We start from the raw sequence: 27838 nt of genomic DNA, 5'->3' as shown, positions 1-27838 counted from the left end.
GTCTATTACCGCCAGTTTTCTGTCCACTATTTCTGCAGCTAAGTTTGCACTGAGCTCAGGCGAAAGGGTGAAGGATGAAGAGACCTGGAGAGACACAAATCACATTTGCATTTATTGATGCAATGCAGATGTTTGCTGACCCGGGTCGTAGAGATAACAGGCTGCCAACAAGGGTGGGAAATAAGAAACAATAGCAGATTCAAAGATGCGCCTTTCATCAAATAATGTTAAGGATTATTAGACTTAGAAATAAACCAAAGCAACCTTGTCAGAAGTTGAATGTGTGGGTGAAATCCAGAACCTGCCTGAAATATGCTATTATTTTAGTCATGTTGAAATTCATTTTTTATGTGTAGGGGGATTAACCTCCTCTGTTTGTGTGCCCGACAATTTTGCTTCTGTTCAAAAATGGGAAATAACTGTTCAGTTAAGTAGTTCACACATAAAATTAATTTTTAATATTGCAATAACTGAAGCACGGACTTTACCAATTCGATCTGGTGTGTAATATGTTTACATTTGCAGATGTTGGTTTCAGGTAAACCTTGGTTACAGATCAGAAGAATTAGCTATTAGAATATTGCTTCCACCCTAAGGTATTCTGAGCGTAAGTTTATCTTGGGTAGAGACAGAATAATGCTCTGCTCATTTAGATTATAGTGTTTTGTTCTCCAGATTTATTGCATCGCCATTGCTGCAAAATGTGGTGTCAGCTGTCTTGTACCAGAACATAAAGTTTTATTATGAAGGAGAAAGCTGAATTGTACAACGTGGAATGTATATTTACCCAAGTGCAGAACATATCTGAATTATTTGATGGGATAAAATGCAACAGATGGGAGCAGTCATTTCTGCAGAGGTTCCCGTCATCTCCCGAGAGAGAGGAGTGGAAAAGTGGAGAAAACAGGTAAACAGGCAGTTGTGTTATTTTTTGGGGGCTTATGCCAATCTTTCACGAAAATCCTAACATGCAATTGGGTAATCAGAAGGAAAATTCTCCATTGTACCAATGAACTTTGTAATTATTGTTGATAACTAGTTTGGATCAATTGTTTGTTTACTCACAAACCCCTTCTCAGTGTGAGAGCTTCAGTAACAAAGGTTCACAATGCCATTTGACTGTGATAGCCTTTGTGACAAAATCATTTTCGACATGTTTTTCTTAAAGGCAGTTTCTCCATCATCCAACTTCACTTCAAGGACCGAGCAGCAGAAAACTTGAGAACTGCCATAAGCTGCTATTTCTCTGGAGTTTCCGATGATTGCCTGCTGAAACTACAGTGAATGATTAGGAGAATTCCTGCCGAAATTACCAGCAAGTGTGTCTTTAAATAATTTGAGCTATTTCTTTCGGATACATAAACTTAAGACAAGTAAGCCACCTCAGTCCCAGATGGCCATACGTTGCTTTCCCTTTTGAGAGGAAGAGCTGACTGGTGGTTATTTAACCTGAGGACCACCACACCTCAGGCGAGGGGCAAGGTTGAGAAGGTGGGGCCTTCATCAATAACCTCAGCCGGTACAGGGATTGAACCCACGTTGTTAGCCTTGCTCCGTATCACTAACCAGCCATCCAGCCAACTCAGCGAAAGCTGACATGCCTCCTTGATGCAGAAAGGGCCAAATATTTACCCACTACCCACTGGAAAATGATTGGAAATTCTAAAAGAGCAGGACACAGAAGCAACCTAGTTTCACTTTATTTTTCAGTCCTTTGACTAAAGATTCACGCATATCTTGGCTTAGAATATATATACCACTAGTATATAAAAATAATTGGAAAATATAACTAAACTATCAAAACATCGTAACCTGGGGAGGTTTTTATAGCAGCTGATTGAACACTTACAAATAACAGAGGGCAGAATAGACTGGATAATATTACATCGTGGTCCGATATACTCAAAGCAAATCGTCTCTGTACATGCACAGCTTTGATTGTTCACCAGAAGGTGTCTCCATTTTTCTAACATAGAATGTGAAGAATTTGGCACATTTACCTCATACTAACCCTTGCAGCAAAATTAATAACTCAGACCAGACCACACTCGCCATGTCAAAGATAATCTGCATGTTCTACTGATGCACACAAATAGCCTTACCGTTATTCTTCATGCAAAATCCAAGCCAAATTATGAAAAGTGTCTTCCAAGTGGAGGTGAAATTTTTTTCCAGTTTTCCTTGGGTTGGTGTGCCGTTACCATCCAGGTTTGCACATTCGAACAAAAGGTTAGAATTTATGTAATGACAATGACAAAGAACTAAAGAACTAATTCAAAGGAACTGTAAATGATTATCCCTGGTTGAACTGTGTTGTATCTGTTTTGCTGGTGCGCTGTATAATCTCAACACACAGTCAACAGACTTTCAAGATAGTCTGTTCATTTTTTTACATAGTGATCAGGATTTTCTAACCCCTCCAATCCCCACAGCATGTTTCACAGTGGCGGAGGCAGCCGGCCTGCTACTGGCTGGCAGCGGGATCTTCCGGTCCCACCGGGTCAATGGGTAAATTGGGGCTTCCTGTCGTTTGCGCCCTCGGGCTCGCCGCTGCTGTGACCGGGAGATCCCACTGACGGGAACGGCCGGAAAATCCTGCCCTGTGTTTCTGTTGATATCTTGGGCTGGATTCTCCGCACCCCGACACCAAAATCGGGTCCAGCGCTGGGGTGGAGAATCCAGTTCCACGCATGGAATCGGGGCTGGCGCCGGTTCCTCGATTCTCCAATGAAGCATCCCCCACCTGCGGCCATTGCCAGAGGCCCACCCTGCTATTCTCCGTCCCTGACCGGCCGAAGTCCCAATGGCGTGGATCTAATCTGGTCCTGCCGTTCAGGATACTCGCGCGGCAGCTGCGGATTCAGTCCGCGGCCGCCATGGTCGGGGGCGGGCCGATCGGAGGGCAGGGGAGGCCTCACACGGGACCGTGCTTTGAGCGGGTGGTCTGGGTCGAGTGCGCGGCCGATCTGGGACACTATTTCCACGGTCTAGCTCCGCAGTCTGAGTTGCCATGGAGCACTGCGCAGCCGCTGGAGGCCGCCGCCGTGCGCATGCGCAGCCTCTGACCCGGAAGTGTGAGGGGCCGTATCTGCAGTTGGAGCTGCGAGCATCACACCGGCTCGCTGTTAGCCCCCTGCAGGACTGTGGAATATGTGGCCTTTTGACGCCAGGTTTTCTGGAGTGAAAGGCCACCGTTTTCATGACAGCGTGGGGACATAGTCCCTGAAACGGCGAATCCAGCCCCTTGCCAAGGTATGCGTTTGTCAGCGCGAAGTAAATTAACACAATTCACTTTTATTCACTCGTATCAGCAATAATTCCTCCAAGTCATCATCAGTCAGACGGAAATTCAAGTGGCTTCTTCTGCATCCAAATCATCTGCCTGAGGTTTCACAGATGGAAAGCGTACTTTCTACAGCAGCATGATATTTCTATTTCCAGTGCTAGGAAAGCATTGTTTCACTGCTGGCTTTGTCGTTCTCTCTGATGGAAGGGTACCACCCAACATTGCAGTCTGTCTGAGTAACTGTACAGATGTATGCAAAGTTATGCAAGATAAAAATCCCAAAATAAAAGAAAACATCGACTCCATCATGACACACATGATGGCGTCATTTATTTGACACCAATTTCCCTTTCCCCATGTCCCTAAATATTCCTCTTAATTGATTTCCTTTTAAACCCATCTGATTCACCATTGTGTTATAGGGGAGAAACCTTACCTGGCTTGGCCTATAGGTGACTCCAAGTCCATAGCAATGTGGTTGACTCCTCACTGCTTCCTCAAATGGTGTTGCAAGCTACTCAGTTGTATCAAACTGCTGTGGAATAATTTAATAAGAATAAAACCAGATGGGCTACCCACCATCGACCTAGGCACTGGACATGACAAAGACATGACAGGGCCCAATGAACCCTGCAAAGTCCTCGGGCGAAATTCTCCGACCCCCCCGGCCGGGTCGGAGAATCGCCGGGGGCTGGAGTGAATCCCGCCCCCGCCGGTTGCTGAATTCTCCGGCACCGGATATTCGGCAGGGGTGGGAATCGTGCAGCGCGGTAGGCGGCCCCCCCCCCCCCCCGGCGATTCTCCAGCCGCGATGGGCCGAAGTCCCGCTGCTGGAATGCCTGTCCCGCCGGCGAGAATCAAACCACCTATCTTACCGGCGGGACAAGGCGGCGTGGGCGGGCTCCGGGGTCCTGGGGGGGGGGGCACGGGGCGATCTGGCTCCGGGGGGTGCCCCCACGGTGGCCTGGCCCGTGATCGGGGACCACCGATCCGCGGGCGGGCCTGTGCTGTGGGGGCACTCTTTTCCTTCCCTCTTCGCCATGGTCTCGACTACGGCGGAGGCGGAAGAGACCCACTCCACTGCGCATGCTGTTGCTCTTTTTAGCATTAGTTTATTACCTCTGATTATGTCACCTTTGCTCACGAGTCGCCAGGTATCTTTCTGATACCGCCACGTGGTTCAAGCTCGAGTTATGATTAATAAGTCAGCACACCGCTTAGTAAGATTGAAATCAACGGTCATTTATTATATACAACAATTAATGCTTACACAATAATCCTACTATCTATATCGAAACCTACCACTACTGGCCAATACTTAACTTTAGGAAGGGCCCACCAGGTCAGGGAAACGAATGGCTTATCGAATCGGATCTGGCCCGCGGGATTCAAAAGGCTGATACGGGTCGATGGCTAGGAGTCTTTATCGGGTAGCGATCGCTGGAGTCAAACTTACAGTTTCTGGTTGATGTTCTTGCGAAGGTCGCGAGCAGGAGAAGAAGGGAGAGAGAGAGAGATCTGAACTTGGCCCCTCACTTTATAGGGCCCAGGGACTTCCCGCTTCTCGGGGCGGCCCTTGACCCTGAGTCCCAAGTGATTGGACTTGTTCCCAATCACTGGGTTCGATATGCTCCAATAATGGGGCGGTTCCTCGATCGGGGGGTGGTTGTTCACCTGTCTTTGTTTCGGCCACTGCAGGCGCCGACAGGTCTGGCCCGGCATTCAATTGCTAATATGTTGCAATAATTCCCGGGGATAGCCGATTTAACTGTGGATGTCTGGATTGTTGTGATGTTAATGGCTGCATGATTTGATCAGTCTGGCTTCCCCCAGAGGCGAATACACTGTTTTACCTGCAGCCTTCCGTTTGAGTCCTGTTGGCTGATTTTCCCAACAGCCTCTGCCGTTCGCCATTTTGGATCGGGGTTTGATCAATTTAATCGGGAAGCAGCCATTTTATGTGGCTACAATGCGCGGGGATGCCGAGAGCGGCCGCTGACGCTCCCGCGCATGCGCCGCCCGGCAAAGTCATTTCCGCGCCAGCTGGCAGGGCACCAAAGACCTTTCCCGCCAGCTGGCGGGGTGGAAATCAGTCCGGCGCGGGACTAGCCCCTCAAGGTGAGGGCTCGGCCCCTCAAGATGCGGAGAATTCCGCACCTTTGGGGCGGCGCGATGCCAGACTGATTCGCGCCGTTTTTGGCGCCGGTCGGCGGACATCGCGCCGATTGCAGAGAATCCCGCCCCAGATCACTAACTCTGGGGCCTTGGACCAAAATTGAGAAAATTGTCTCACAGGTGGATCAGGCAACAGCCTAACAGAGTAACATTCACAGTACCAAACCTTTCAGCCAACATCTCTGACTCCTTTTTCACCATCCTTTGACATGTACTGACCCACTGGCAGGACAAGCCCACCAGAGGTGGGGGTGGCAAAGTAGTACACAGTCAAGATGCATTTGCCCTGGGAGCCCTTAATATTGACTCTTGGGGCGAGATTCTCCGACCCCCCCGGCCGGGTCGGAGAATCGCCGGGGGCTGGCGTGAATCCCACCCCCGCCGGTTGCCGAATTCTCCGGCATCTGATATTTGGCATGGGCGGGAATCGTGTCGCGCCGGTTGGCGCCCCCCCCCCCCCCCCCCCCGCGATTCTCCGGCCCGGATGGGCTGAAGTCCCGATGCTAAAATGCCTGTCCCGCCGGTGTAGATTAAACCACCAACCTTACCGGCGGGACAAGGCGGCGCGGGCGGGCTCCGAGGTCCTGGGGCGTGGGGCAATCTGGCCCCGGGGGATGCCCCCACGGTGGCCTGGCCCGCGATCGGGGCCCACCGATCCGCGGGTGGGCCTGTGCCGTGGGGACACTATTTTCCGCCATGGTGGAGACCGTGGCGAAGGCGGAAGAGACTCCCTCCACTGCGCATGCGCGGGAATGCCATCAGCGGCCGCCAACGCTCCCGCACATGCGCCGCCCGGAGATGTCATTTCCGCGCCAGCTGGCGGGGCACCAAAGGCCTTTTCCGCCAGCTGGCGGGGCGGAAATTAGTCCGGCGCGGGCCTAGCCCCTTAAGGTTGGGGCTCGGCCCCCCAAGATGCGGAGCATTCCGCACCTTTGGGGCGGCGAGATGCCCGACTGATTTGCGCCGTTTTGGGCGCCAGTCGGCAGACATCGCGCCGATACCGGAGAATTTCGCCCCAGATCCCATGAAGTCTCATGGCATCAGGTCAAACATGGTCACGGTAACGTCCTGCTGATTACCACCCACATCCCTCCCTCAGCTAAGAGTCAGTACTCCTCCATCTTGAACATCACTTGGAAGAAGCACTCACGTTAGCAATGATACAGAATGTATTCTTGTTGGAGGAATTTAATACCCATTACCAAGAGTTGATCAATGGCACCCCAACCCAAGCTGGTCTGAATCCTGAAGGACATAATTGCCAACAAGCAGGAAAAACCTACTTGATCTTGCCCTAACTAATCTACCTATTGCCGATGCATTTGCCCATGACAGGATTGCTAGCATTGACAAGTACATTTTCCTTGTGCAGACCAACTTACACTGAGGGTATCATCCATTGTACTTTGTGGCACTACCACTATGCTAAAAGGACAGGATTCCAAACAGATCTAGGAGTTCAAAACTGGGCATCCAAGAGTCCCAGTGGGCTATCAGCAGCGCAGAATTGTATTCAACCACAAAGTGTAACCTCATCATGGCCCAGTAAATCACTCACTCGACCAATACCATCAAGCCAGGGAATCAATCCTGGTTCAATGAGGAGTGTAGGAGAGGATGCCATGAGCAGCACCAGGTGATGAGGTGACAACTTACTTAAAACCTCATCAGGGCAGCACGGTAGCATGGTGGTTAGCACAATTGCTTCACAGCTCCAGGGTCCCAGGTTCGATTCTGGCTTGGGTCACTGTCTGTGCGGGGTCTGCACGTCCTCCCCGTGTGTGCTTGGGATTCCTCCGGGTGCTCCGGTTTCCTCCCACAGTCCAAAGATGTGCAGGTTAGTTGGATTGGCCATGCTGAATTGCCCTTAGTGTTCAAAATTGCCTTAGTGTTGTGTGCTGTTACTGGGTTATGGGGATAGGGTGGATGTGGGCTTGGGTAGGGTGCTCTTTCAAAGAGCCGGTGCAGACACGATGGGCCGAATGGCCTCTTTCTGCACTGTAAATTCTAAATTCTATGAAAATTGCAACTCAGCACTGCAGGCATGCTGAAGAGCAAAGGTAACCTGATGCAGATAGATCTAAAGCTGATCCCACAATCTCTGCAATCCTGCTGTATCCAGTCATAAATGGTGGAGGACAATTAAAAAGCTAACAGAAGGAAGAGGCTCCACAAACATTCCCATCCTCAATGACGGTGGAGCCAAGAACATAAGTGCAATAGACACGGCTGAAGAATTTGCAAATACCTTCAGGCAAAATTGCCAAGTGGATGATCCATTCTAGCCTGCTCCCGAGGTTCCTGCCATCACAGGTGTCAATCCTCTGCCATTCAGACGCAGAGCTTTTGAAATCAACAGCTGAACACATTGCATACAGCAATGGCTATTGGCCCTGAAAACATACCGGCTGTAGTGTTAAAGACTTGTGTTTCAGAACGAGCCTCATCCTTAGCCAAGCTTTTCCATGACAGCTCCAACATATGGATCGACTCAACAATGTGGAAAATTGCTCAAGTAAGCAGGACAAATCCGATCTAGCCAATTATAGCCCCACAAATATATGCTCCATCACCACAAGATGTCATCAGCAATGCTGTGAAACAGCACGCAATGACCCAGCATCCTGTTTGTTGGTACTCATTTTGGATTCTGTCAGGAACACTCAGGTACTGTTATAGCCTTTACCAAACATGGACAAAAGTGGGATTCCAGAGGTGAAGTGGAGTAACTCCCCTTGACACGAATGCAGCAAGTGGCCAAGGGTGGAGCCGTATCTAGCACAAAGGAAGTTGGTTATGGTTGTTGAAAGCCAATCATCTCAGTCCCAGGATATCAATCCAGGAGTTTCTCAGGGATGTATCCTTGGTCCAACCTTGGTCTTTGACTGCTCCATCAATGGCCTTCCCTCAATGATAAGGTCAGAGTGGGATGTTTGCTGATGATTGCTCTGTGTTAAATTCCACTCACAACTTCACAGATAATGAAGCAGTCCATGCTTTCATGCAACAGGATCTGAACAATATTTAAGTTTGGATTGATAAGTGGCAGGTAACATATGTGGCACAGGAGCATCAGGCAACGACCACCTCCTACAAGGGATAGTCTAATCATCTCATTTGACATTCAACAGCATGACAATCAACATCCTGATGTCATTGTTGACCAGAACAGTAACTGGCTCAGCCACATAATCATTGTAGTGTTAATGTAAGCATTGTGATGGTAGTAAAGATTATTATTATTATAAGTACTCCTGATGTGGAGATACTGGCATTGGAGTGGACTGGGCACATTAAGAAGTCTTACAACACCAGGTTAAAGTCCTTCATCTGATGAAGGAGCTGCGCTCCGAAAGCTAGTGATTCCAAACAAACGTGTTGGACTTTGACCTGGTGTTGTAAGACTTCTTACTATAAGTACTCTGACGACAAAAGATGTGCAGGTTAGGTGGATTGGCCATTCTAAATTAGTGTCTAAAGGTTAGGTGGGGTTAGGGGGATAATAATTATAGAATAATAATCTTGCCTATTGTCACAAGTAGGCTTACATTAACACTGCAATGAAGTTACTGTGAAAATCCCCTTGTCGCCACACTCCGGCGCCTGTTTGGGTGCACAGAGAGGAATTCAGAATGTCCAATTCACGTAACAAGCACGTCTTTCGCGACTTGTGGGAGGAAACCGGAGCCCCCGGAGGAAACCCATGCAGACACAGGGAGAACGTGCAAACTCCGCACAGGCAGTGACCCAAGCCGGAATCGAATCTGGGACCCTGGAGCTGTGAAGCAACATTGCTAACTACTGCGCTACTGTGGATAGGGTGGGGGCATGGGTCTCGGTGAAGTGCTCTTTCGGTGGGTCAGTGGTGGGTCGATGGGCTGAATGGCCTCCTTCTGCACTGCAGTGATTCTATGATTCTATGAAAAGCAGGTCAGATGGTGGGTTTCTGATTCCCTCTTGATTCCCCAAAGCCTTTCCATCGTCAACAAGACACAAATCAACAAGTCACAAATCAGAAGTATGATGGAATAGTCTCAAAATGCCTGAATGAGTGAAGCTACAACACCCCAGGGTTGAAATTTTCCGGCCATTCCCGTTGACAGTGTCAGGACCAGAAGGTTCTGCCTCTCGTTGCCTTTGCCGCTGCAGAACAGGTGGGAAATCCTGCCCAAGAAGTAAAAAGCAACCTACTTGAATGACACCCCATCCACCATCTTAAACATTTACTTACTCCAATGCCAATGCACAGTGGAAGTAGCATGTGTACCACCTGCAAGATGCACTGCAGAGACTTCCAAAGTTCCTTTGACTGAACCGTCCAAACCCATGACCTCTAATGCCAAGGACAGCAGGTGCACAGTAACACCACCACCTACAAGTTGCACTCCGAGGCAGAGATCATTCTGACTTGGAACTATATCAACGTTCCTTTATTGTCACCGCGTCAAAATTCTGGAACTCCCTATCCAATAGCACTGGGAGTGCATCAACATCCCTCATCCTGAAGATCACCACAACCTTCTCAAGAGCAATTAGGGATGGACAATAAATACTGGCTTTGCTGGCAATGAGTGCACAGAAAAAAATATTGTAATTGGTATCTTGGATAACCACGCTTTATCAATACATTCTATATTATAATAACCTTTAATCTTCTCTGCTCCATCAAATAAAGCTCTAGTTTTTCAAGACACTTGGCATAACTTTATGTTCTCTTGCTTTTATTACCCTAATAAATCTTTGTTGCACTTTTCCGTAGTTCAACAATCATTTCTCGATGTGATTTTGAAAATCGCACACAGTACTCAAATTGTGTTTGAATCAATGTTATACAGATTCACAATTATCTCCTTATTTGTTAAATAACCCTATATATAACACCCAGAGGGCCATTTCATTTTTTTATGGCTTTTCTGCATCTGCAATCTTTTTTAAAATATCCACATTCCTGTTTCTCCATTCCAGTTAGACCATACAAAAATTTGGGTTTTCTGTTATTTTTCCTCAACTCTACATGCTGGGTGTGATTTTCCGACCCCCCGCCAGGTCGGAGAATTGCCGGGGGGCGGCGTGAATCCCGCCCCCGCCGGCTGCCGAATTCTCCGGCGCAGGAGATTTGGCAGGGGCGGGAATTGCACCGCGGCAGTCGGCGGCCGCTGGCAGCGGACCCCCCCCCCCCCCGGCAATTTAACGGCCCGCGATGGGCCGAGTGGCCGCCCATTTACGGCCAGTCCCGCCGGCGTATGTTACACCAGGTATTTGCTGGCGGGACCTGGCTGCGGGGCGGCCTCCGGGGTCCTCGGGGGGGGCGCGGGGGGGTCTGTCCCCGGGAGGTGCCCCCACGGTGGCCTGGATCGCGATCGGGATCCACCGATCCGCGGGTGGGCCTGTGCCGTGGGGGCACTCAATTCTTCCGCACCGGCGGCTGTACCGGTCCGCCTTGGCCGGTGCAGAGACGAAGCCCTCTGCGCATGCGCTGGGATGATGCCAGCACACGCTGGCGCTCCCGCACATGTGCTAACTTGCGCCGGCCGGCGGAGGCCCTTCGGCACCGGTTGGCGTGGCTTCAAGCCCCTTCCCCGCCGGCCGGCGCAGCACAAACCACTCCGGGGCCAGCCTAGCCCCTGAAGGTGCGGAGGATTCCGCACCTTTGGGGCAGCCCGACGCCGGAGTGGTGCACGCCACTCCTTGGCGCTGGGAACCCCCGCCCCGCCGGGTAGGGGAGAATCCCGCCCCTTGTCATGTGAGAGTACCTTTAAGAAATGGGTGTTTATTACTCCAGTGATGTCAGAGAGTTGGTGGAGCTGGACTGTCTGTCAGCTTATTACTTTTGTTTTAGGCTGTTTGCTGCAGGGTGTGTGTTAGTTTCGTTTTCAGAGCTGGATAGCTGCAGTCACAGCCAGAAGGTGTATGAATCTCTCTCGGTATTCTAAAGACTGTAAATCGATCCTTTGGTGATTTAAAACTAATAACTGCTCTTAGTAGTGACTTTAACGTGATGTGCTTCTGTTAAAGGAAATGTTTTTTGTAAGTCTTCTGGATGTTAAAAGGACAGCGTACGCATTACTTAGTATTGTATTCTTTGGGGGCTGTATTTGAATTAATGCCTGCTAAGATTTTCACTGTATGTTTTAAAAAGGTTAACTTGAGTTCATAGAATAAACATTGTTTTGCTTTAAAAAATACTTTTCCATTTCTGCTGTACCACACCTGTAGAGTGGGCCTTGTGCTCCCCATACCACAATCTATTAAAAGTTGTGGGTCAGGTGAACTCCATGATACACTTTGGAGTTCTCTAATCCCTGGCCCATAACAATCTTCACACGCATCTGGCACGATGGCACAGTCGCTAGCACAGCTGTCTCACAGCGCCAGGGGCCCGGGTTCGATTCCAGCCTTGGGTGACTGAGTGGCGTTTGCATGTTCACCCCCCTGCCTGCATGGGTTTTCTCCTACAATCCAAAGATGTGCAGGTTAGGTGGATTGGCCATGACCAATGCACGGGGTTACGGTGATAGGGTGGAGGACTGGGTCTAGGTACGGTGCTCTTTCGGAGGGTCGGTGCAAACTCGAGGAGTTGAATGGCCTTCTTCTGCACTGTAGGGATTCTATGGATTCTAATAATAATCACTTATTGTCACAAGTAGGTTTCAATGAAGTTACTGTGAAAAGGCCCTGGTCACCACATTCCGGCACCTGTTCAGGGAGGCTGGTACGGGAATTGAACCCACGCTGCTGGCATGGTTCTAGCATTATAAGCCAGCTGTTTAGCCCACTGTGCTCAACCAGCCCCTAGATGGATACATCTACGCTGCAGTATATTTGTTGTAAATCTGTCTGTGACATGAATGTGGCTATGTATTTTATGCAATGTCCCCCTTTTTCCCTCACTGTTTGCGATACCATGAAATCCAGCATCTATTGGGAAATTGCTGATAGTTTTTTTTTGCTGTAAACATATGCCATTGGCAAATGGATTGTGATTGACGAAACAGATTTCATGTAATCCTCTTAACCATTGACAGAGAGATGAGATTTTTATTCTATTTGGCTGGGCTGCATTCAAATTGAAATCTAAAAAAATACATGAGTGATGTGCTAGCCCATTGCATCACCCAGTCACTCTTGTTTGTATGTCAGTAATAAATAATATGTTTGCTGCAACTGTCCTGCAAATTGGAAATAAATAATGAAATTCGTTGAGATGAAGTAGAAGCCTAAAGTTATATTGCATGAGCATTCAACACGCCAGTGAAGCTTTGGTACCCATAGGCTCTGAGAATCTGCTTTGCTCAGTTGGAGTCCAAAGATCAAAGGGACCCGAACATTCTGGTTCTTCACAGTTTTAATTAGAATGGAACTGTTCTCATCACTTTATCTGCTCAGATCGTTGAATTGCTTCACAGAGTCAAAGAGTTGCTCAAACAGAATCAAAATTTTGTTTCATCTGATGCTTTTGCAGAATAGTTTCCACCGTATTAAATACTCACTTCTTTGTGAAATAAAACTAACCAGCCCATTTATATTTTGAGAACAGCTATCAGCTTTTCAGTTCAATCAGCTAACAGTTCAATGAAGAGTGTGGGAGCCAGGAACAACATCGTAAATACCTAAAAATGAGGTGTCGACCTGGTGAAGCTACAGCACAGGATGACTTGCATGCGAATGAGCGTAGGCAGCAAGTGATGGACAAAGCTAAGTGATCCCACAACCAGGAGGTCAAATCTAAGCTCTGGAGTCCTGCCACATGCAGTTGTGATTGGTGGTGGACAATTAAACAATGAACTGGAGGAGGAGGCTCCATAAATATTCCCATCCTCAATGATGGGGGAGCCCAGAAAATCAGTACAAAAGAGAAGGTGAAGCATTTGCACCCATCTTCAGCCAGAAGGGCAAAGTGGAAGATTCATCTCAGACTTTCCCTGAGGTTCCCAGTATGACATATGTCAGTCTTCAGCCAATTCACGTGATATCAAGAAACAGCTGAAAGCACTGGATGCCGCAAAGACTATGGATCCTGACAACATGCTGACAATAGTACTGGCGATTAGTGCTCCAGAATTAGCTATGCCCCTCGCCAAGCTGTTCCTATTACAGCTGCAATACTAGCAATGACCCGACAGTATAGAAAATTTCCCAGGTATGTGCTATAAATAAAACTCCAGACAAATCCAACCCGGCCAATTACTGCCCCATCAGCCTACTCTCAATCATCAGCAAAGTGGCAGAAAATTTATTTACAGTGCTATCAAATGGCACTTACTCAGAAATAACCTGCTAGCTGATGTTCAATTTTGGTTCCAGCAGGGCCCCTCAGTTCCTGACCTCATCACAGCCTTGGTTCAAACGTGGACAAAAGAGCTGAATTGAACAGTTGAGGTGAGAGCCACTGCTCTTGACATCAAGGCAACGATGACTGAGTGTGGCATAAACCAGCCCTAGCAAAACTGGAGTCAATGGAAAATGTCATAACTTGCACAAGGGAGGATGTTTGTTGTTATTGAGGTCAATCATCTCAGTCCCAGGACACCACTGCAGGAGTTCCTCAGGGTAGTGTACTAGGCCCATCTTCAGCTGCTTCATCAATGACATTCCGTCTGTCATAAGGTTAAAGGTGGGGGTGTTCGCTGATGATTGCACAATGTTGAGCACCATTCGCGGCTCCTCAAATCATGAAGCACTCTATGTCCATATGTAAAAAGACCTGGACAACATTCACGTTTGAACTGATAAGTGGCAAGTAACGTTGTGCCACACAAGTGCCAGGTAATGACCATCTCCCAACAGAAGAAAATTAAACCATCTCCCCTTTACATCTTATGCCATTGCCATCACTGAATCCCCCACGATCAACATCCTAGTGGGGTTACCATTGACCAGAAACTGAATTGGACCAGCCATATAAATACTATGACTAGAAAAACAGTTCAGAGGTTGGAATCCTGTGGTGAGTAACTCAATTCCTCACTCCCCAAAGTCTGTCCAGCATCTACAAGGCACAATTCCGGAGTGTGTTGGAATGCTCTCCACTTGCCTGAATGAGTGCAGCTTAAACTCAAGAAGCTCAATACCATCCAGGACAAAACAGTCCATTTGATTGGCACCCCATTCACCAACTTCAACATTCACTCCCTCCACCACTGATGTATAGTGGCAGCAGTGTGTACAATCTACAAGATGCACTGCAGAAACTCACCAAGGTCCTTTTACAGCACCTTCCAAACATATGGGGCGTCATTCTCCGCCGGCGGGAGTCTCCGTTCTGCCGGCACCGGGGGGTTTCCCGACGGCGTGGGGGTGCCCCACAATGGGAAACCCCATTGACCGGCCGGTGTTACGGAGACTCCCGCCGGCCGGTCGGCGCAGAAATGTGGCGGGGCGGGTAGGAGAATTTCGCCCATGGGGTGGGATTCTCTAATCCTGTGGCAGAGTGCCAACGCCATCATAAACTCCGTCGCGTTTTACGATGGTGTGAACGGGCCGCTGCCAAGACTAATTTTGGCCCCTACAGGGGGCCAGCACAGCACTGGAGCGGTTTGCACCACTCCAGCTGCCAATCCCGGCGCGAACTGTGCGCCGCGGGATCCCCGCATGCGCAGAGGCTGCCGATCCTGGCGCGAACTGTGCACCGTGAGATCCGCACATGCGCAGTGCTGCTGGTGCCAACGCGCGCATGCACAGTGGCCTCCTTCAACACGCCGACCCCGACGCAACATGGCGCAGGACTACAGGGGCCGGACCGTAGGAAAAGAGGCCCCCAGCTAGAGAGGCTGGGCTCCGATCGCAGGCCAGGCCACATTGGAGGCCCCCCTGGGGTCGGACCCCCTCACAGGCCACCACCTGACCCTTCAACGTCAAGGTCCCGCCGGCTCAGAGCAGGTTAGAACGGCGGTGGCAGGACTCGGTTTTTATTTCCTTGGCTGCTCGGCCCATCTGCGCTGGAGAATCGCGGGGGAGCCACGTAGAGTGGCCCGCGGCCAGCGCCGCGCCAACCACGCCGGCGCCAATGGCACCGATTCTCTGCAGAGCCGAGAATCGTGTGCCGGCGCGGGGCAGCGTGGCCCGGTCGTGGGGATTCTCCAGCCCAGCCCAGGGCTGGGAGAATCCCGCCCGTTATCTCTACTACCAAAAAGGACAAGAGCAAGAGATGCATAATACTTGCCACCTGCAAGTACCCCTCCAGGCTACACACCATCCTGACTTGGAATTATATCGCCATTCCCTTACTGTTGCTGGGTAAAGAGCCTTCCAAACATCACTGTGGCTGTTCCTACACCACATGGGCTCCAGTGGTTTAAGACGGGGGGGGGGGGGGGGAATCACCACCACCGTTTCAAGGGCAATTAAGGATCGGCAATAATTGCTGTTCTAGCCATTGACACCCACATCTTGTGAAAGAAGTTTTAAAAAGTTGATATTTGGGAAACATGTACACGTTTGGTGAATAGAAATAGTTGGCAACGCGATCATATTTTATGCTGGAAAATCAGAACTTTGTATGGGGAAAGTAGAACTGGAGATAGAAAGGGTGTTTTAAAGGCTTGTCAAAAAGCATTTCCTTAGATTGGAGAGGTGTCATAATGTTGTTTCGCTGTGCTGAAGCAGAAACCTGAGCGAATGAAAACGATTCACCGAGTTAGTGCAATTTTGAGCACAATTTGCACCAAGACTGCTGACTGCACTCGAAGCAGAAACCCCTGATAAAGTATTGGTTTGAACAGATCAGAATTAAGGGAAATAGTAAATAATAAGAAAATCCAGACCTTTTAGTATTTCAAAAAGTATTCTGTACTTTCATTCCTGGTTGGTCTCCCATATTTGAAACTCCGTAAACTTGACATCATCTAAAACTCTAGTATCAGTGTCCTAACCTGGTTCAAGTCTCATTCACCTATTATTCCTGTGCTTCCTGACTTACCCTGGCTCCCAGTCAAGCAATTATCTGATCTAACACCTGAGAGTAGTCAGTTTGTGACTCATTCTTACCCACACGGTTTCATACACCCATACACTGATGAGGGTATCGTGACCTACTCTATATCCCAAGTCAAACTCTGTTTTCTTATGAGAACCTATGGGAATTTTCTGCAGGTCACTTCAGTCGTTCTAAGTATGTTTACACTCTTGATGCCGAAGTGAGATCCCGTTCAATTCATATCAGGTCAAGACGTTGCAAAGTAAACGGGATCTTTTACTTGTTACATGTTTGACTGCCCAGAGTCAGGTCATGCGATGGGCTGTATTCATTCATGAACATGCTGCACTCACTCAGGTCTTCCTCCTGACAAAAAAAAGTCAGATTTGCACTGAGTATTTATAATGGTATGTTTGAAATCTTCTGTTTTGTGACCCAACTCAATGTTAATGTCACGAGACAGCTTAATCTGAATTTGGTCTAAGCAAGTAATTCTGCAACATTTGAACATGGCCAGATACACAAGAAATGCTAATTTATGTCTGAAGTATAAAGAGAACATCTGGCTCCATCTCATTCTCTTTCTCAATTTTCGACCCAGTTCCTCCCTCATCTTCTCACCCTTTCCCGTCCTTATTTATTTCTCTTTCCTCTGCACAATAATCATTTCAGCATACGTCCCCCTTTTTTTAATCATTGCAAATCTCTCTCACATTACACATCTGAGCTGCTTCTGCTGCCACTGCCTGTTAACACGGTTTGAAATACGACATTATTATCTGTTATCAGCTTTTGATTCCTGACTCTAATCATTACTACTAGAAACTGTTCAAACTCAAGATAATTAGCACAGAATCCAGCAGCTCCACCAGCCACAGATGCATGTTAAAGAGATCTTCTGCTGTACTGTCGTTTCTGTCAGAGCTGCCTCCTGGGGCTCAGCAGCAGAAAAAAAAAGATTCCAACACAATTTCTTTAGATATCAGTCTCTCCATGGGCCAATTCAGCCCACGCACAATCCCACATCAAACAGCTTGTGGATAAGTCAGTCTTCCCCTGGCTAGCTGGAATTTTTTAACTAAGCTGGTTTTGTGTGTGTGTGTGTATCTGTTTTCTCTCTACCTTCGAACAAGCCTGTTGGCTAGAATTTACAATTCCCTGCTGGTGCTACGCTTGTGATGATTATTTTTCTTAACATCCATTCTGTTCCGACTGTAGTACACATGGCTAGGTTTATAATGTTGGTTATATTTATTCCACTTTCCAACCATTCCAAAAGGTAAAAAGAAAGAAAACATTGTTTCCAGCTGACACTCTCTTCCCTATCTAGGACAGTCATTCACCTTTGAAGTTTTCACTATGATAATACCGAAATAAATTCCAGATACATAGCACACACCCTACCAACTATAAACATAATATTGTGCAAATGCAACCATTTATTAGCAGAGACAATTCCTTGCCAAATATAGAAATCTGGTAACAATGTATTCATATGTGGAACTTATGTTGAAGCCCAAATTTATTTATGTTACGCTTAGTGCATATATATATAATATATATTTGTTTTTATGTGACTCCAAATGTACCTGAATGTATAAAATATCATTATAAACAATTACTTTCATCCATTCTAAACTTTCAGATATCGCAAGATTTCCCCTCTAAATGATTACACACTACACAACAAGAATAGGATGGAAGACGAGGGGGCAGAGGGAATGAGAACATTTTCCACTGAGGTTTCAACTTCTGGCAAATGCAGAGTTGTGCATTAACAGTTCCCTTTGTGCTAAGTGTTTAAAAGCTGCCTTAATGCACAGCAGGCAAAGGCAATTAAGCCATGTTCAGTAACATCAGAAAATGTGCAGTTATTTGTAATGAAAAGCCTGCATGAAAGAATACAAATGATTCAGTTCTATAACCTTACAAAATGTTAAATGATACAACTGATGATCAGTACAGAAGAAACACTTAACAGCAGCATGCAATTTAACACTGCAAATGCTGCATTTATTGTGCCTTTCACGTTGCATTTAAAAGGTAAATTATCAATGTTAATGAAATTAGCAGACATACAAGGATGAAAACAGGAGAATACTTAAATTTACTGGTTCAGTACTCACGCTAACATGTAACTTTACCCTTGTATTGAGTGAACTATTTTTGAAGATCACATACATCTGTCCTCTTTGGCATGAATTTTAGTTAATTTTCATAATCTCTCTTGCAGTGCAGAGGAAATACAGAGTTGTGCGTCTAGGTGAACTGATAAAAGTAAAAGCCATAAATTTCCGCTCTTCCACTGATCCTGTTAAGGAGTATTTGACCTCAGCTTGACTGTCTCATCATCCTTCCTTTAGCCCCTGTGGCTGCTAGTGCCGGCTCTCGGAGACAGAGCAGGAGCCAGATTGGATCTGTGTGTCCTCTGATACTTACAAGCTTTACAAACCACCCCTAACAGTCTGAGAAAGAAAAGAAAATGAGTAGCCAAGACCAAGCCCATAATCACTCCATTGCATTCTCTCTGTGTCTCTGTCCTTCTTCATCCACTTCTGCATTCCATCAGATTCCCACCACTATTATCTCTTCTGTCTCCCAAATGTGGTACCTATTCTAAAATCATGTAGGATTTTCATAGTGCTCAGAGCAAATCTTGATAGAATCCTAGATAATAAAGCTTAAATTCCAAAAGAAGGCTATTGTGCTTTAAAGGATCTGATAGATCTCTAGAAAGTAATTTCAAATCCTGTAAGGTTGTTTTTGGGAAAGCTTTCTTCTTCCCGTGCAATATTTTTAATCTAGTCCATCTCTTTGCAGTGTCTTTCCTCTCTATTCTTCACAATTCTCAGCCCCTCTACCTCTTCTGTCTCTTTCTGTCTTCGTACATAGCCCCTTTGCCACATTCAAAAGACAATGAAATGTTGTACTTACAGAACTGTACAGATCAGAGTTAAACTGCTGGTTGGGTTGCTAATATCCCGAGGCAGAGACAGTCAGAGTTTCCTTCAGCTGCACAGAGCTCGATCAGTCAGCATCTCCCCTCAGCAACCATCGCAAGCACTGACAGCTCCGACTGATGCTCACAAACACACAAACTGACAGGTGCTGTCTGACGACGACTTGAGGTGACTGCCTAATTAACTTGACCCTTCCAGGCGATAAATTAGTGTTGTCAAGACACAAGCATGACTCAAACGGGCTTCTGCCTCATTTCATTTATTCTTATTGCCTAGCTGAAAATATTAACAGAAAATAATTGTTGTTCCTTCAGTCACCTGGGCTTTATGAATGTACTTTAGCTCCATGTTATTTGGGTTACTTCTGTGTTGCTCTTGAAGATTTTATTAATTAAGTGTAAATATAGCCTCTCAAATATTCCTTTCGTTCCTTATTTCGGAAGAAACCTTTTAGTGATGGTACAGTGGTGACTTTTGGCAAACAACTATTTAAATTCTGCGAGCGATCAAAGAGCAGAAACTGCTTTTGTAGGGGAGACACAACTTGGTCTTGTACAGGTCCTTTTGCACAATTCATGAAAGAAACCCCAAAATACTGAGCAGCGATTATGTCCATCGAAGCTTATTGATTTGCATACCCAAGGACAATTTAAGATTGATATCAGGAAGTTCTTCATTGGCAAACGGTGAACAAATCAAACTGTTCTTGCTGTACTGTACTGCTAATTAATGTGGCACTTATGATAGTTTAGATGTCTGTGGTTTCAAGGTTAACTCTCATAATTGTCGAATGCTTGAATTCAAATGTGGAATCCAAAGGTGGAATTATTGGGTATTGATGATGATAGTGAGAAAGGAACAATGCATTTCAGAACTAAACAGTGAAGGATTTGAGCTCTGGGAAGCAATGGCATATCAAACTGGGAGGAAAGTAATTCCTAGTCTTGGGAACAAAGACACCTTGAGGAAGGGGGGAAATATCCAGCTCTGGGGACACATTGGTAATGTGCAAATGCATTTCTGACATCCAGCACCTACATTTCAGAAAAGTATCTCATTGGCTACAAAACACTTTGGGATTCTATGAAGTCATGAAAGGCACTACGTAAGAAAAGGAGTTGATCCCTCCCTCTAGCATGTTACTTCCACCAACCACCTGAAATCCACTTTTTAAAAAATACATTTAGAGTACCCAATTATTTTTTTCCAATTAAGTAGGAATTTAGCGTAGCCAATCACCAACCTGCACATGTTTGGATTGTGGGGATGAAACCCACACAGACTCGGGGAGAATGTGCAAATTCCACACGGACAGTGACCCAGGGCCAGGATCGAACCTGGGTCCTCAGCGCCATAGGCAGCAGTGCTAATCGCTGAGACACCATGCCGCCCCAAAATCCACTTTATCATAAACTTACCCCAACTAATGGAATGTACCTGCAAAATATTTTTCCTGGTTTATGCAAAATACTAAAATTGCAAGACCAAAAGATAATTACAATGAAAAATATCATTCATCCTGCATCAGTTCATCCAATCAGGTACACCCTGTATAGCTCACCCCTTCCAGTTTTCACTGTTTCTTAAATGGATTTAAGGTTTTCACCCAATACTTTCCCTAAAGTTGACTTTTATCCATTTTAGCATGCACCTCCTTGACCCACTTTTTAAATCCAATTGAAAGCAAGATTTCAGAAAGGTTCTGGGTTCACTCCAGGACTTGTTGAGCACAAAAATCGAGGCTGACCCTCCAATGCAGTACCATGGGATTGCTGCACTGTCGGAGTGCTATCTTTGGAATGAGACATTAAACCGTGGTGCCTTCTGCCCTCTCAGTTGGACAGAAACTGTCCATGACAATATTTGGAAGGGCAGTAAGGAAGCCAAATCTGGTGTCCTGGTCAATATTTATCTCTCAATCCACACCACATAAAACAAAACAAATTATCAAGTCATTATCACTTAGCTAATTTGTAGAAACTTGCTGTGTGTAAATTGGCGACCGCACTTTCTTCATACACCAATGATTACACTTCAAAAGTACTTTGCAGCAGCTGTGAAAGATGCTATATAAATGCAAATCTTTCTTCCATTTACCTATCCTCGACTTTTTGCATTCTGATAGAACTCATCAAAATCACCTCTTGGACGTCCCATTTTCTGGCTGAAAAGCCAGAGTTCCTCCACACTTGATCATGATTCATCACTGACACCAGAGATCAGCTCATTACATCGTCTCTGCATTGCCAACCGTGCTTGAATATCTACTTTCTCTGACTCGGTGACCAAAATATTTTGTTTTTACTTATTCGTGGGTGTCGCTGCCATTTGTCACCCATCTCCGATTGCCCGATGAGCGGCTTGCTGGACTATTTAAGAGTCAACTGCATTACTGTGGGTCTGGAGTCACATGTAGGCTAGACCAGGTAAGGGTGCCAGATTTCCTTTCCTCAAGGACATTAGCAAACAAGATGGCTTGTTACAACAATCAACCATGGTTTCATGGCCATCATTGGATTTTTGATTCCAGATATTTATTGAATTAAAATTTCACCATTAGCTGTGGTCTGATTCAAACCCAAGTCCCCAGAGCATTAGTTTGAATCTCTGGATTACTATTCCAGTGACAATACCACAATGCCACAACCTGAAGGCAGGTTGATCCAAACTTCTTGGGCGTGATTCTCCGCTCCTGCGACTAAGTGCCCACGCCGGCGCGAAACGGCCCCGATCGCGATCGATACAAGGCCCAAAAATGGGCTAGGGGCGGGGCTGCAAGGAACTCATGGGGCGTGGTGCGAAAGCAGTGTCATAAGCGCGCGACGCCCGAATGATGCTGCGCTGCGCCATAAATGGCGCGATCCGTGCATGGAAGGACCCAGGAGGAGGAGAAGGAGGAGAGATGGCTGAGCCCCGATGAGCCACACCGAAGTTCCGGGACACGGACCTGGACACCCTCCTCGATGAAGTAGAAAACCGAAGGCCACCCTCTGCCCAAGACGTGGGCATCGTCAGCCATCCAGCACGGTGAGGCGTGGTTGGCACCGCTGTGAGTGCTGTGGGGCAACCCCTCCCGGTCCGGGAGCAGTGTCGGAAGAAGCTGCACGACCTCACTCGGTCTGCCAGGGTAAGTGCCATGAGGGTGCCCCTGGGTCACAACCAACCCCCCCCCCCCGGGCACGAGGGGTGGAAGTGGGGTGGGGGGGTGGGTGGGGGGGATCAGGGTACACAATGTTGTACTCGACCCACATGAGCACCGGGACCCCCCCTGGAGAGATGCCATGGCGTGGCTCCAACTGTCTCCTCACCCAGCATTAATATAGCCTATATCTGCACGCCTTGATGATACCCGCCTAATTGTGATGCTTTATCCAACACCCCCCCCCCCCCCACCCCCCAGGACAAGACAGCTCACAATCAACGTGAGCGTATGAGAACCGGAGGGGGTTCTCCTGTGCTGCACCCCCCAAAACGTTCACGAGCTGAGGGCCCTGGACCTCGCTGGGGGATCCACCACCCGGGAGGTTGCGACATGCCAGGTCGGAGGCACAGAAGCAAGTGAGACATTCCTGCATGTCCTCACTCCCCCCCCCAACCCGTCATCGCCCCCATCACACTCTGGCCACTGCACCATCGATCCCCTCCCTCCGGTCCCCTCCCCCCTCACACTCTGGCCACTGCACCTTCGATCCCCTTCCCCCTCACACTCTGGCCACTGCACCCCCGATCCCCTCCCCCCCTCACACAATGCCCCCACCACCACCAAACACCTGGCCCAGCGTGTCTAACGAACCCCGTATCGTTGTATTCACCAGGGCCAGCCGCCGAACTTCCAGGGTCGTCTCGGCCAAAACACAGCCGTCCATCTCCAACCTCAAGCGCACCCAGGGACGCACGCCAGAGGGTGGCAGTCGGTCGGAAAGGAGGGCCATCCTCTCAGTCTGGGACGCTGGACGGGGACGCACAGAGGACGGACAGAGACAATACTGAGGGGCACAGGACGGACAATGATGAAAGTGATGGCCGTGCATTGGCCGAAGGTAGGGCCATGAGCCACAACAGTGACGGGGACAGGATGTGGACAGTGGACGGTGACACACAGAGGACGGCCACACAGTCCACGGAATCACCTGGAGGGCATCATGACATGGGCCGCATGCACCTTGCGCCGAGCCATGAGGGGGACCAGTACACATCAGACTTCCTAACGGATGATGACCTCGAGCTAGCGGCACTGCTGTCTCCCACACCATCCACCATCGCAGAGACACTCACCTCGGTTGGGCAGGTAAGTGATAAGGCTCCCGGGTCACGGTCTGGTGCGCACCACACAGCCGAGCCGGTACAGCAGGTGGAGTTTGGAGCAGCCGAGGGGCTGGACGGTCGGAGGGCAGCCCAGGCCCAGCATCCAGCTGCCACCCAGATGGCTCCCGGGTTCCTGGATGTACTTGACCCACCCGGACAACCGATGCATGTGGACACCCAGGGACTGAATAATGGGATGAGGGCCATCTTCCAGGACCTGCACACGCAGTTGGAGGAGTCCATTCGCGTCCAGGGGCAGGGAGTGGTGCCGCTCATCGCAGCCACCCAGTCCGACACCGCACGGGTGGCGTCCGCGGTGGAGGCAATGGGTGAAACGGTATCGGCCATTGGTCAGGTTCTGCAAGGCGTTGGGCTTCACATGCATGCATCATCCATGGCCCAGGAGAGGACAGCCCTCTCACAGGTAGCCACCGGGCTCCCCGAGGGAGGAGGAGGTTCTGGGGTCCATCCCATTACCTCCAGTAAGGGATGTCCCGGAACACTCGGCCTCCCCCCGTTCCATCCCTGACGCATCTGGTGGGCAGTGGGCAGGACAGGGTGGCACCACGCCATCCAGCATACCCGCCGAGCAGCCTGGCCCATCGAGGCCGGGCCGCCACAGGAAACGTGTGCCGAGGGGGAGCCATGTCGCAGGGCGTGATTCTCAGCAGACCACCTCCACTCCTGCTGTACCATCTGGCGAGACACCTAGACGTAGTGGTAGGGCCCGTAAGGCAAAGAAGTTAGGCACATAATAAGTTGGCACGGGTGCAGGGCACAGTTTAGTTGTAGGGGGTAGGGCGTCTGTATGTGAATGTCACAAATAAACTTCCTGTTGCACTTAATTTGTAAGACTCTGTGCTATGCCCGGTGCCAGGGGGCTCGTGAGGGTGACCGAGTGGCGCTGTGGTTAACGAGTGGTTCAACGTCGGTGCCGGGTGTGCTGTCCCTTTCCCCCCTGCCTCCCAAAATCGGACACCGTCATCCTCGGCACTCGGACGCCAGCTACCCCACACGGGCAGGTGATGAAATTCCCGTTACGAAGGCTGTGACCACCGGAGAGCATGCTTCAGCTATAGCCATGAGTCACACCTTGGCTGGCGAATCTGAGCTCACAGCTCATCGCAGAGCGGGCTGTCATCATTCAACATGGCACTGATCACACCCGCTTACACAATCATCAATGTTGTGCAATCCTGTAGGGCCACAGTGGTAAGGTGATGTGGAATTGGTGCCGTGAACACGGTGCGGGGGTGCGGGGGGTGGGGGGGGGGGGAGCGTGGTGCCCGTGTGCAGGACTGACGGTGCAAGTGGCAGTGTTCAGCGAATCCCTCCCCCATGGTGCGTGAACCGTGCGGCCACCAACGCGTCGCGTGCCCGCTGTCCGCGGCGGTGCCGTCGCGCAGCCTCCTGGACATAACCAGCTCCCGGGCCGTGTCTGCGTCCTGCGCCCCTCCCCCCACCCTGATGCACACCATCCTCTTCCTCCTCCTCCTCCTCCTCTTCCTCCTCCCCTTTGTTTGCGTTCGCTCCGGTGCCGTCGGGTCCTCCCTCCGACTCCTCCACCAGGGCATCTCCCCTCTGCATGGCAATGTTGTGCAGTGCACAGCAGACCACAGCTATGCGACCGACCCTGTCGGGCCGGTACTGCAGGGCCCCTCCGGAGCGGTCCAGGTACCTGAATCGCATCTTCAGCAGGCCGAAGCACCGCTCCACCACACCCCTGGTTGCTGCATGGGCCTCGTTGTATAGGCTCTCCGTTTTGGTCTGAGGGCTCCGTATTGGCGTCATCAGCCATGACATCAATGGATAGCCCCTGTCGCCCAGCAACCAGCCCCTCAGCCGGGGGGGGAGCATCCATCGAACATTGCGGGGATGAATGACTGTGCCAGAATGTAGGCGTCATGCACTCTCCCGGGGAACCTTGCACACACGTGTATGATCTTCATGTGGGGGTCGCACACCACCTGAATGTTCATGGAGTATGTGCCCTTCCTGTTCATGAACACTTCCTTGTTGTCTGCAGGTGGGCGCATGGGGACGTGCACACCATCGATGACACCCTGGACCATCGGTACCCCAGCCACCTTGGCGAATCCACGTGCCCGTGCTTCCTGCTGTGCTCGGTCCTCGGGGAATTGAATGTACCTGTCCGCGATGGCGGACAAGGCGTCGGTCATGGCCCTGATGCACCTGTGGACCGATGCCTGTGAGATCCCGGATACGTCCCTGCTCGGCGCCTGGAAGGAACCGGTAGCGTAAAGGTTTAGGGCCACTGTCACCTTGACGGAGACTGGTATAACGTGTCCTCCACCCATTCCAAGTGGTGCGTGGTGCGCCACGAGGTGGCATATATGTGCGACCATCTCCCTGCTGAACCGTAGTCTCCTCCTGCATGTGATGTCCGGTAGGGCCTCGAACGACATTCTGTCACGGTACACCCTATGAAATTAACCTCTGGGCTAATAATTGTACAGACAAATATCAGACAAGTACCTTCTTTATGCTCTATGACCAATCATTACTCTTCTGAGTTACCCTCAGCAATATGATCAGAAAATCTAGGCCATTTTGTTGAATATATTTTAGTAGGACAGTACATTCCAGGGCTAAATGTCCTATTTCCTCCTGCATGTTGGTTTTGGTGTTGGTTCCGATTTCAATGATTTTTTGTGCCATGTTTTCTCCCAATGTCTAAGCAGATCTTGCCTCAAATGATCTTGAAATAATCTATTTTCTATTCTCTCTTCTCAAAAAGATGTTTTCCTGAGGGGAACAGTTATCCCACTTGCAATAAAACTGTTTGCTCAGCTTAACATAGTCTCAGATCATGCCGCCAAATTGTGGGGGATAATATGGCACAGTGTATATGTTTACAGAAACTACCATATCTATTTGCACCGTAATAGTAATGGGAAGTGCAATGATTTAAACGTATTGTAAGTGATTATATATTTACTACTAATGGAGTTGATTTCATATGCCAGTGGTTTGCAGATCACACATCCAATATCATCAATCTGAGGCTCACACCTCAGATTATTTTAATAATCTTTATTGTCACAAGTAGGCTTACATTGCCATGAAGTTACTGTGAAAAGCCCCGAGTCACCACATTCCAGCGCCTGTTTGGGTACTGCAGCCATCTGAGATGGCCACCTGCAAAGGACCATGGTAATTGTGGCCAACCAAGGACTCAGACAGATACAGAGCCAATGTGTATCTGAAACACAGGTAATAAGACCTGATCGAAACCCCCCACTCGTTTGTATTTTAAAGGACCATTTTCCCAGGACAATAGAACTCCAATCAAGCAACCGGTACAGCCACAGACTGATCGGCGCCACTCCCCTTTACTCAGAAAGCACAACTACCAACGTCAATGACCGCTAAGGACCCACCCAGCTACCAAGGCACCTGCCCCTTTATTGGCCGAAATCGAAGACAGAGATCAGAGCCCAGAAGAAGTATTGGGTCCAAGGTTAAGGACCGCCCCAAAGAGCACGAAATCCCAGAGGGATAAAAGAGAGCACAGCCATGTGTTCTGTCTCTTTTGGATCCGGCCTGTGCCAGCCCAATTGCAGCAGGAACAGCAGCTAAGTTCAAGACCAACGATTGCTACCTGACAGTTGAGCCCAGCAGAGATAGAGCCACTTTCTTCGAACCAGCCAAGTGAAATCCAGATAAAGGCCTTATCCATTTGCACAGTGCCAGTCGCCCTGAAGTTAAGTGTAGGTTATTGTAGCTGATAGGTGTAGTTTAATTCATAGTAGATATTGTGTTTGCATGTCGACATAACTCTTGTGTATGTAAATAAACCATCTTTTGAACTAGCTAACTGGTTGTGTGGTCATTTGATCGATATTTGTGGTTCGCCAACACTATTAATATTAGCAACAGTACACAGGGGGAGAATTCAGTATGTCCAAATTGCCTAATAGCACGTCTTTTGGGACTAGTGGGAGGAAACCGGAGCACCGAGAGGAAACCAACACAGGCACGGGGACAACGTGCAGACTCCGCACAGACAGTGACCCAGCCGGGAGTCGAACCTGGGACTCTGGCGCTGTGAAGCCACAGTGCTAACCACTATGCTACCATGCTGCCTTTAAAGGTCACTGTTGGGCTGCCTACTCATTTCTAGTAGTAACAGGCAGCCCGCCCAATTGGAAGACAGGATTTCCCCAGGCCACTGCC

General features: G+C 48.8%; 1 protein-coding gene across 1 annotated transcript in view; it reads right to left on the bottom strand.

Annotated features, from left to right (window-relative positions):
- The window catches only part of rbfox3a (RNA binding fox-1 homolog 3a), a 1900245-nt gene extending 1880787 nt beyond the window's left edge, over positions 1-19458 (bottom strand). The window contains exon 1 of the mRNA XM_072483360.1: positions 19311-19458. The gene's annotated coding sequence lies outside the window, so the exon portion shown is untranslated. The remainder of the gene's footprint in view (positions 1-19310) is intronic.
- Positions 19459-27838: the final 8380 nt, after the last annotated feature.

This window comes from Scyliorhinus torazame, chromosome 18 (genome assembly GCF_047496885.1).
Source record: "Scyliorhinus torazame isolate Kashiwa2021f chromosome 18, sScyTor2.1, whole genome shotgun sequence".
NCBI classification, from domain to species: domain Eukaryota; kingdom Metazoa; phylum Chordata; class Chondrichthyes; order Carcharhiniformes; family Scyliorhinidae; genus Scyliorhinus; species Scyliorhinus torazame.
The sequence above is the reverse complement of the archived record's forward strand: the minus strand, read 5'-3'. Positions and strand labels throughout refer to the sequence as shown.